The 11,307-nt window shown below is 32.3% G+C and overlaps 1 long non-coding RNA gene across 1 annotated transcript; it reads left to right on the top strand.

The window, feature by feature from the left end:
* On the top strand, nt 1–1,045 carry LOC146746650 (uncharacterized). Its single transcript, XR_014929169.1, has 2 exons — nt 1–34; nt 784–1,045. It is a non-coding gene; the product is annotated as an uncharacterized LOC146746650 (long non-coding RNA).
* The last annotated feature ends 10,262 nt before the right edge of the window (nt 1,046–11,307 follow it).

Raw genomic sequence — 11,307 nt, 5'->3', positions numbered from 1 at the left:
CCACACATGTACTGCTGCAGAGGTGAAGTTCGAGGTAGGTTTATGCGTGTTTCGATGAATTTCGTAATTGTTACTGACAAACAATCGTTATCTCCTTGCATACTTCGCATATTGTCTTGTTTGTAGCTGTTGTCCTGCAGCGTAACTTTGCGTTCGATGGCTAATAGTATTTAGCTTCTCGGATGCGTGCCTTGGCATAACTTGCTGTTAGTTGGTTGACACATGTTAACCCGAAGATTTCAGAACACACTCGCATTTATCTGTTTTATGTGTTTTCGTAATGTCATTCAAGTCGGCCAATTTTCGCCTGAGTCACAGCATTTTTAGTATCTTCTACTTTGGTCTACGATATCTATGTATATGAATACATAGTGAACACATTTATTGCAGTATTTGTCATTATTTTGATTTTCGTCAAAAGGTCAAATGGCGGTGTTGGCGCCGACAGTGTTGTTGTGAACGTTTCGTAGTTTTTTGTGTGGACATTGCGTTTGAAAATTTGATATACTCACGCAATTAACGATTGAAGTCATTTAATATTCAACAGGAAGCTGCAATAGCTTGCATATGTTTTGTCGCAATTGTGGAGACTATTTAAAGATAGACAGTACTGATGTTATGTCATTATTAATTATTTAATGCTTTACAAAAATTTGTTCACACTCCTTTCAAGTTTCAAATCCTCAAGCCCCTAAGACAGAGGAAAAATGAATTACCGGTATCTATATTAAAATAAGTGTTGTGTAAACACATATTGAGTATCTTCATTTTTGCTCTTTACAGGGGAAAGCCGACTATTGCTCAAAGTAACAAAGGCAGACGCAAGGAGCAGGAATGTGCACTTAGAGAGTATTTTTCCTATTTAAGAGAACTATGATCCTATTTTCCTGATGTGCATTGACCGCAACAGCATCCAAACAGCAGACTGTAATAATTTAAATGTTTGTCCCAATAAGGCTAATGTTATATATGGTGTTTTGAAAATTGTATGTGATATCCCCTCAACTTTTTACTGGATGGTTGATAAGTTGAGAGAGGAAACTGACCAGTTTCCACGTCTACTGTTTATCACTTGATTATACATCTAGATTATATGATTACTTTGAAGAATATCCTGCCTCAATTTCTTACATTGGGATGTACCACAGCGAAACTGATTCTGTAGTATAAGAGTCTCACTTAAAAGAAATGACGAAAGTGTCGCATACAGAGTTGCATATTATTTTTTGTACAACAGCTCTTAGAATGGGTATTAATTGATATGAAAAATTTTCATCATGATATTCATTTGATAATAGAGTTGTATGTACAGGAATTTGGGAGAGATGACAAACCATCTCATTTCGTTATTTTGTATCATACTTAAGAAACACAAATGTATGCAGACGAGTGAAACTTTATGAAGATTTTGCTTCAAGTTTGGAAATAAATCAATTGAAAGACAAAGTATTATATCACAGTTGTTGTGATATTTGTGTATCTAACTGTTCATGTGGACATGGCAAAGATGAGAGTAGTTATATTGAAAGACATCTTATTCATTACTGTGCAGATAGTGATAGTGTTAGCAGTGACAGTATAGAGTCTGATGCAATAATTGAGAATAGCTTATCAAGCACTGGTAAAGAGAAGTGAATGTGCCATTGATAATAGCAGTGTGAAGTTGGTATAATCAGATTGGCATTGTATTTCATTGTCATCTGATTAAAACATTTGAAGAAGCATTTTCATAATGTTATTCATTGGTGAACGAGAATTGATCACAATTTACAAATGTGACATGAGGATCTGTATTTGTTATCCAACAGATTCAAACAAATATCTCTGAATGTGAAAATTCTTATTTTGGGGATATTTTTTAATAAAATGTTGATACGATGCCACGTAGATTTTGACAAACTTCAATAATAAATACTAGTAACTAATTAAATTTGTAAAACCTTTTTTTACCCATTTTTTCCTCAGTATGAGTCAGACATGTTATTTGTGATTGACTACAGAAATTGTAGTTAAAAGCTCTGTCTTGCATATGAATTATTACTTGTAGTACACAATTTTCTTTTATTGGATCTGTCCCCATGCTGGGAATACAAAATGTACATTTACAGAGACATCAGTTATATTATTTTTAATAAATTATTGACAATTGCCAATGTGTCTTAATTGCTGTGAAAACAGTTTTATATTTTGTTCCCTACACACATTTAGAACTATAAAACCATGTACCTAGGGGGTGATCCTTGTTGACAATACAACTGCATTTTATTTTTTGACCAAAAAATTGATTCTAACTGGCTAAAAACAATCATATCAGCTCTGTTGGGCACAGCCAACCATTTTTCAATCCAATAATTTCATCTGTATTCCGGAGAATCTTTTTTCTGGTGTATCCACTGGCAAGGTTTCCAGCTTTATTCAAAAACTTTTTTTTAAAACCAAAACTACATACGACATAGTAGCTAACAAACAGAAACAATCTGAAACTAAAAGAAACAAAATTAATAATTAGTTCACTTGTATTTACAGCTCCTATTCATGTTACGTCACGATAAATTATTCAATTATAGCGGCAAACACAGGGATTTCGCTGTAGTTTTCCACGGTTTTTGTCGTGAAAACGACCAATTTCGGACCATCGTCCTCAAAATAATTGATGAAAAAGTTTCGGAACCCATCGACAGTAGAAACTTGAGGCGAAAATAATGAAAAAAACTGCTGTTACTGCCCGACCTGATTTCAGGTCGATAAAATAGAGCAACTCGCATAGGATAGAACTGTAGCTCTCTGATTTCGCGTTAACACCACGACGAACGAAATACCCGACAGCGAAACCAAGCGAGCTACAGAACTGCAGTTAACCTCCGACGCAAAATAACAAAAAGTGATTGCTTGAGATCCATCATTACGAATGAATACAAACCAAATTGCTTCAATTTTCACAATATCATGTCATACATACACTGTCAGTTGACTAAAGTTGTCTGTCGTTTGTTTTTTTACCAAGAAACGAATCAATAAATACACAATATACTTACCAATAACAACCCCGAAATCTTCACGCTGACGAAAAACAAAATGGCGACCATAACAAAAACACTCGCGTAATCTTACACATGTTACAACGAATTTGATTGGCTGCTGTTTTTCTCGTAAATTGTGAGACTGGAACGAGAGTTCCTATGCGGGTTGTTCAGATCCAGGTGGCTTTCACGAACAAAACCAGTCTTGCAGCAAAATAATTGTAACGTTAAAAAATAATTAAAATAAATAATAATAATAATTATAGTAAATAATTAAAATAAATGATAATTATATTAAAAAAAAAATTAAAAAAATTAAGCCAACCAGGATCTTATTTTAATCAGATTGTGTTGCTGGTGGATTAAAGACTCGTGTCCGTGTTGTATTTGACATACATATGCGTCAACGTGCAGCTTAGGTTTATATTTTCATTGCCAACATTGGTCGCACGTCTTATAGAATTAAAACAAAACATACTATTACCAAATATGTTATATGTGTGTTTTTGTGTCATACATATGTACTGTATAAACACATATTTGCATATGCGAATCTATAATAACCACTTTGATTTGTCACGAAGCGTGCTTTAAAAAGTTGATTTGTGCAACCAACACGTGAACCACTCTTACGATACAGTAAATGTTTATTGTGAAACAATCCCCCGATATAAATACACATAGAAGTAGTGATAGTAAATGAATTGTGTGCGAAGCATGTTGATCTCACTTTTACATTTTTAAGATCTCCTCTGCCCCCCCTTTTTTTGTTCAGCTTGGTAGGTTTATGTTATTTAATTAAAAAGTATGCACGAATGGAGCAATTTATTTATACGGCATTTAAAATCTTTAAGTCCGTCTACAACCATATAGTAGAATGCTTTGCATGGTTGATGCACATATTACAGTGACATTCATAATATTAGATGGTATAACGTCACCAACTCTTAGAATATTGTTGATTACGACTTTCGATTATGTAAACTACTATAATACATCAATCATGTAATATATTACATATTTGTGCCTTTTATTTGTCTTGAATTATGACTGAAAGAAGCTTGATGGAATTACAAACTATCTAGTGTGGTCGACAACTCATGTATGAACAATAACTTTAATAAAGATTTGTCTGCATAAAAACAAAAGAATTTCACAATGTCGAAAACGGAAAGTCTTTATCGTAATGTTGCTGGTACATTAAAAAGTCATGAATAAAATACTGAAAATTTAACGAAATGTCAAACCTATTAATATATTGTTGATTATGATAACAAATGACTGTAACTGCTACTTTATACAGAAGGTCATAGAATTAACGACAGTCGTCCCTGTGTGAATTTCTAATTTTCTTTGGTATTAAATTTCTGCTTTCACATTTATTTGACATTATGCTGTACCTATTTTGTCTTCATCTTACAGGCTTCAGTTGTTAGTGAAAGAACAGTATAACTACTGAACTAATTTGTTCTATTTTTGTTCATGATCCATTTGCGTAACATCTACATTTTTCATTACTCTAAATTGCATTTTTGTTCACTGGCGAAGTTTCGTCTAAAATGAACACATTGAATAACTATCTTTTGTTTCATGTTTTACTTGGGTAGGGGGAGGGTGAATATACAGAGAACATAATCGGAATCCGTTTTTCTTTATTAAATGGATAGCAACAGCTGTTCCATAGCTTAGTAAGGGGGTTCAGTTGGCTGAAGTTATAATAGTGTATTAGGCGAGAATGTTGATATCCTCAGATTTCTGTAATCTTGTCCTACGGCGTGTTTAGTACAGCAATATCGTATGATCATTCGTGCCTGTAACAATGAAAATAAGTTCGTGTGTTTGAGAAAAATACCATGTCGGCGTTTTGTTCGATACATCGGCTATATTAGTTATCAACGTGTATATAATAGAACGACGATTGCAAATGAGTTTCCTGTGACTCCTATGTTCTTTTGGCCGTATTACAAAGTGTAAGAGACATTCATTTTGATGAAATAAGTCTGAATTTGTGAATATATTGAATATAACTGTTACGCCAAGTTGAAAGCGAATTAGTATTTATGTCAAATATGAATTATACAATCATACAATTGTTCATTTGTTTTAACTTAATACATTGAATCCATGGGATGGATTACAATTCCCACAATTGCCGATATTTCGCCGATTAGTGAAATCATTGTAAGGGAGGGCAATGCATTGTTTTGTGGCATACACAATGGACCCTCCGTAGTGTTTCTGATTCTTTGAAGCTTACAAGTCGTCGTAATGTTTCCAAATAACGTCAGCGTGACATTTTCTACAGCTTTAATGGGTGGTTACTTTTATGATTGTAGTGTGTGCTACTGAAATACACAATATGTCAGTTTTAAATTTTAATAAATCATATATATGATATAATAATAATAATATGATATAAACGTTGATTGGGACATTTAATAAGCATAATTAAGAGACCTGGTCACTTCCACATTTCATTGAATATATAATTATTCTTCACAAACTATCTTGAATTGGCTTCGTTTTTTTTCTGATCACCGCCACAATTTCCGTAGCTATACAGTATACAATATACACACGTTTTAAAACGTTAATTAACGTTTTAAAACTTTTTTAATTCGCTAAATGTCAACACGTTCTTTTTAACAGTGCTGAACTTTCACAGGCATTTCTTTCAATTTGTGATTTGACAACGTGTCAACACTTGCTAACATTTGTAATCTGAAATCACATGGAATGATCACACGGCATTGGTTCTTGTGCATATGTATTGCAAAACTTAATTGGGTACGGACCATTACTGTGCCGAGTCTAAGAAAAGAGTCTGGTAAAACGGAATCTTTCTTTAGATATAACAAAGTAATGTTTGTAAAAACATGACGTTTCAAAGCCTTGTTTCTATAATAATCAAATAAATAGATCGAGGTGACTTATACAACGGTACATATTTTGGGCAAGTAGGAAATATATATTTTATCTATCAATTGAAAGCCATTTTATCACTATAATTAATAACTTAATACAATTGGCTAATTTGCACAATCTACATAACTTGCAAATCATTAACATTTAACTAGTTAGTTAACTAGTAGAAGATTGCCACAACCGTTCAAAATAAGAAAACAACAGAAAATTTGGTACATAGAATTTTAATTTTTCTTTAAAATGAAATGAGGATGCACGTGCCCTGGGCATGTTCACACAGGTTTATTTAATCGTCTTTCAAAATCACAGAGTATGTCATAATTTACGGAACTGTTCATTGTATTTTTTCAAAAACAATGATAAACACGATTCTAAAGAAAATTGATAATTGTTTATAAATATGAAGTTTTTGAAACATATGAATGATATCTTTAACTAATATCTCCAAATACTGTTGTCTGCTTCCTTGAATAATAGTAATTGAATAATTAGTTGTAGTCTAGTGTGACTTTCAATTATTGTTCAAAGTGTAAAATTTGTCATACATACATTTTTCATTTTTATTTCAAAAATAGATTTGAAGTAAATAAAAGTGGTTGATGCTATTTATTATGGTTTTTACTGTTTTATTTCCTAAAGTTGAAAAATGTTACATAATTTGAGGTGGATGGATAATTCACTTTATTCTTATCAGGAGTTTGTAGGAGGTTAGTAAGATGTGTTTGTACGTTTTAGGTATCTAATCTGTTGAAAAAATATTCTGTGAATCATGTAAGCGATAATCTCACGTTTGCTGTGCATACGACTGGTAGCTACAATGCCTGTTGATTATAACTAAATACATGTCTCATACATAGAATATCGTTGTTCATATTACCTAAGCAAACTCGCACAGGGAAGACTGCCATTGAAAGGTTTACAAGGGTTTACTGCCAAAAGGATCCGTTTTTGAGCAACAGAGTCTGTAAAGCCTTTAGTATTAGAGAACACATCTTTGTTCATCATGCTTTTGCAATCGCTATTTCTGGTTGAGAAAGTTTCATGTCACACAAAATGAATGCAAACACCTCGTAGCCAGTTTATCATATGAAAAAGAATTACGATAAAAGCCACATATACTATTATTATCTTTCATAATCTTGATTCGAAGACTTTTGAAGCGCCATGGCCGCCATGCAGTGCTATTTTTTTTATAAACTGACAATGTATTGCATAGACACTGTATAGCAAGCATGTCACTAGGTTCAAACTAATCTGCACGTCTGGATGAATGATGTATTTGATTACTAAGGAAACCAAGTCATGAAAAATTGCAATGGAATATTATCGTAATAAATATTTGTACGAACATTATAGTGACTATATAAATTATAACATATAGAAGAACTTAAATGTATGAGAATGAGAAAAGTGTGTTTGTTTGGATGAGCGTCTTGTGGTGGGCTCTCGCGTAGGCATTTTAAAATGATTAAGAGTCATTTTTTCCTGTCATTACTGACAACGCTGTCACAGCGAACAAGGTTACTAACCGTAGTTTGTTTTAATATTTCTGTCTTCCCTGCCATGGACATAAGTTCGAGTGATTGGAACGCTATACATATATTTTTACCTGGGAGACAAATCATTACTTACATACTACCAATATATTTTTTATAATTAACGTCTAGTTCAAAATCGTTTGGTGTTTGATTAAAAGAAAGTAATTTGTAGAATATACTAGAATTTGTAACACATTAATCTGAACGATGTCATCGTGAGTGGGATTTGCTAAATCCATTTCACAAGAAAAAGATTTTATGTTATGTATGGTATCATGTTAAGATAGTTCTGCAAGATTTCAGATGAGATAATATTTAATGAATATTATGATCAATTTTTAGATAATTATAAAAAAAATTATGTTTTTACATATACAATGGATGTATATTTGTTGAAGTTCGCCGCACATATCTGCATTTCATTGTTTTTGTATGGTCAAAATCTATGTTTTTTATAATATTTACAAACCACAAGCCAGTTGCAGTTGCGCTTGTATATTTGCAATGCGTAGTATCCTGTTTAGTTAACAATGTTAGTGGTACTATATCCGCGGTCATTCTATTTTTTTTTTGACATTTAGTACAAAATCTAATATAATATAATTGTTTATAAAAATATACTATACGTGATCCGCGACCCTCAAAGAAAGCATTTCACAATAACGTAAAACTTGACACTTGTGCATCTATTTTAGGTTTTGTGCTTTTTTTGAATATTGTCTTTCATAATTGAATTTAGAAAGCCATACCAGCAAAGAATGGCAAAATTAATGTATTTTGTAGCCATATTTATTGCACACCGGAAAGCTTTTAAGCTAAGTGAAATCTACACAACGAATGAATATACAAACGTTACATATACAAAACCATTTTAAATATTAAATAAAACATCAACAAAATAAACATGTTAATACTTTGAAGTAAACAGTTGAGTTTGAGACTAGATTTTGAGAAAATTTGTTTTAAAAGGAACGATAACAAATAAGCATTTTTTTGTGACACTACCCAAATGCCTTTACCCAGACCTAATATTTTTTGAGAATTTTAAACAAAATGGGCGAATGCCCTAGTATATGCGCTATTGTATTCCATATATTAATTAAACAACACATTTTTGTTGCTACGTATAATAGAAGACCTATATTGAAAAATAATAGGCAACTGACATATTAAATCCATCAATAAGAAATGTAATAGTTGTATTAGGAATTTTAACAAGGTACAATGCTAACAAAACAATATACATGAGACAAACTACATTTACACGCATACAGAGGTCAATGTGTACACTAACACAAGAACTCACGCGATCACGAACATTCGGCACAGCTATTGTATGATATACCGGTCAGCACTGGCAATAACTAGTAGTAATATGTCAATTTGCAAATATGATAAAGAATATATTTTCTTTCAGCGACTGCTCATTAGTAATAACAAGTACAAACAAGCACTGTTGAAACTACCTTGAGTCACGTATCTCAAACTAATGAGTATTCGGCCAGATTTGACAGTGGAACCCCTGAATCCCTGGAGAGTGCACTTTTAATTTGAGTACTCGAGCTCACACATGGCTTGTTATAATGTGTAAAAACATTCGCAAAGGCTTACCCATTCGAAGTACATAAACATCAAATTTAAAGCATGCCCTATTTGATCACGAGATCGAAGATCAATTCATCTTTATTTTAAACACGACCGAAGACACATGTTCCCAAATATGGTTCACATATACAACCGTGCAATAAAAGTCAATAGGTATATTACATTTTGCTGGCAAACAACTGTAAATATTCTACTAAAAAACAATAATAAATAGCATATAAATCCATAATTTAGTGTTGCCTGCCCAACTATAAATAACAAATTAAATTAATACTTATTAAATATCACCATACGTCTACGTTCATAAGATTTACATTAGATGACCTGCATCTGTTTGAACATATCAACCAAATGGCTGCACCTAAACAGACATGACATGCGATGATGAGTAAAGTGAGCAATAAGTACTGCTAAACTCCAGTACGACGCAAGAATTTTTTTATTTGAAATGACTATAGGTTCAACTCAAACATTATAATTAATATTATTAGAGGTGTATCTCGATTTTGTCGGCTTATAAATAACTCATTAAATAACCCGATTTTCGGTTTATGTAATATAATTTCATGGCACAATTATGATAGAAAATTGTCTATCTACGGAGATTTCATCCATGAAAAATCAAAGAGGAAATGTACCACTAGTAAGCAAATATTGTATTTAAACTGGGTCACCCGACATGAGGGACAAATACCAAAATGGAAATAAAACTTTAAATGAACAGAATTGAGCCAATGGCATCATTACTAGGTACTCGCATTATAGCAACTAAGACATCTGGTCTAAATAAATAATAATGCTGACTCATAAGAACTAAAGGTCAACTGCCCTTTGGGCAATTAAAGATCATTACTTTTTTAATCTCAAAGGCTTCATGACAAAAAGAAATGATTGTGGGGGAGAAGAATTAAGAGGGAAAAGCTTCATCCAACAAAAAGCTACATTTCCCACTTACGGAAAAAAGTAAAATAAACTGTTAATAAATAAAGGTTAATTAAAATGTAATCATATATAGGAATGCAATTTAACTGCATTTCAATTAAAGAGTATCTAAATAAAATAAAATTAAACTTAAACTTAAGTTAAATTTAATTTAACGTTTTATTTGGCATTCAGATTAAATGTAAACGCATAGGTAGGTATACTGTATATAAATATAATTCCAAAAAATGACTTTCATCTTAATTTCCCATTTAAAACAAAAAAGTTCCGATTCTGCGTTTTTGTTGACAACCAGTGAAGTGGCCCATAATGCCACCTGTTTTACGCCGTTGACAATTTTAAGATTAGCCGTTTTCATAATTTGAATAGCTTGTATTCATAATAGTTGATTTATATTTAACCTTGTCGCATTTGCTATGATAGAATCGCATTACAAATTTAGCTTATTCTGAACATAGAAACACCCCTGTAATTCACGTACGCGCTACAAATTGAGCAAAAACGTTATATCAATATGAGCACATTTTTCAAGGGTACGTGGTCATTCAGAACCAGTACAACCGAGACGATTTGATCAACTGAAAATATCTGACTCTATGTCAGCGAAACTGATATCAATTGCATAATGGAACTAAAATAGTGGCGTGAAAACCAAGCAAAGAAAAAGGTACTTTTATTCGCAACTTCTTAACTGTATATGAACACCCCAATCTCCTGAAAAGTATGAATATATTTAATTGATGAAAATGTCTTCCCTATAAAGCCATATCACCTCTCTACAGTGCAGTGTACAAACGTAATAAGTACATTAATCTTGAAATTATAATTACAAGACTCGGGGAAAGGTTTGGGTCGATGTAATATTATTATATAGTTTTAAATAAGCAATAAAGTTTGTGTCCTACTATATGTGCAATTCTCTCACATTCAAGGCAGGAAAAGCTTGGCTTCATGTTATCATAATTGATTGAGAGCGATTTTTTCACTAACCTTTTACTGGACTAACATTGTACCTGTAAATTGTTCTCGCACCATCCGGGTTCTTCACTGATAGACTATTATAATTAAGATTATTATAATTGAAACTTTGATTTTGTGGTTATTTCCCTTATGAGACATTCTGTAATTGAACAATAGCTGTCTTTCGAATCTGACCTCTTTTGAGTGAGCTTTGTTATTGTCGGAATCTTTCTGAGAATCGTTTTTTGTGTGTGTTTACTTTTGTACATAGCAACGATGACATTTGACTACACGACGTACTCTCAAGAAATACAATT

This window comes from Saccoglossus kowalevskii, chromosome 4 (assembly GCF_978046115.1).
Source record: "Saccoglossus kowalevskii chromosome 4, keSacKowa6.1, whole genome shotgun sequence".
Taxonomy (NCBI): Eukaryota; Metazoa; Hemichordata; class Enteropneusta; family Harrimaniidae; genus Saccoglossus; species Saccoglossus kowalevskii.
The sequence above is the reverse complement of the archived record's forward strand: the minus strand, read 5'-3'. Positions and strand labels throughout refer to the sequence as shown.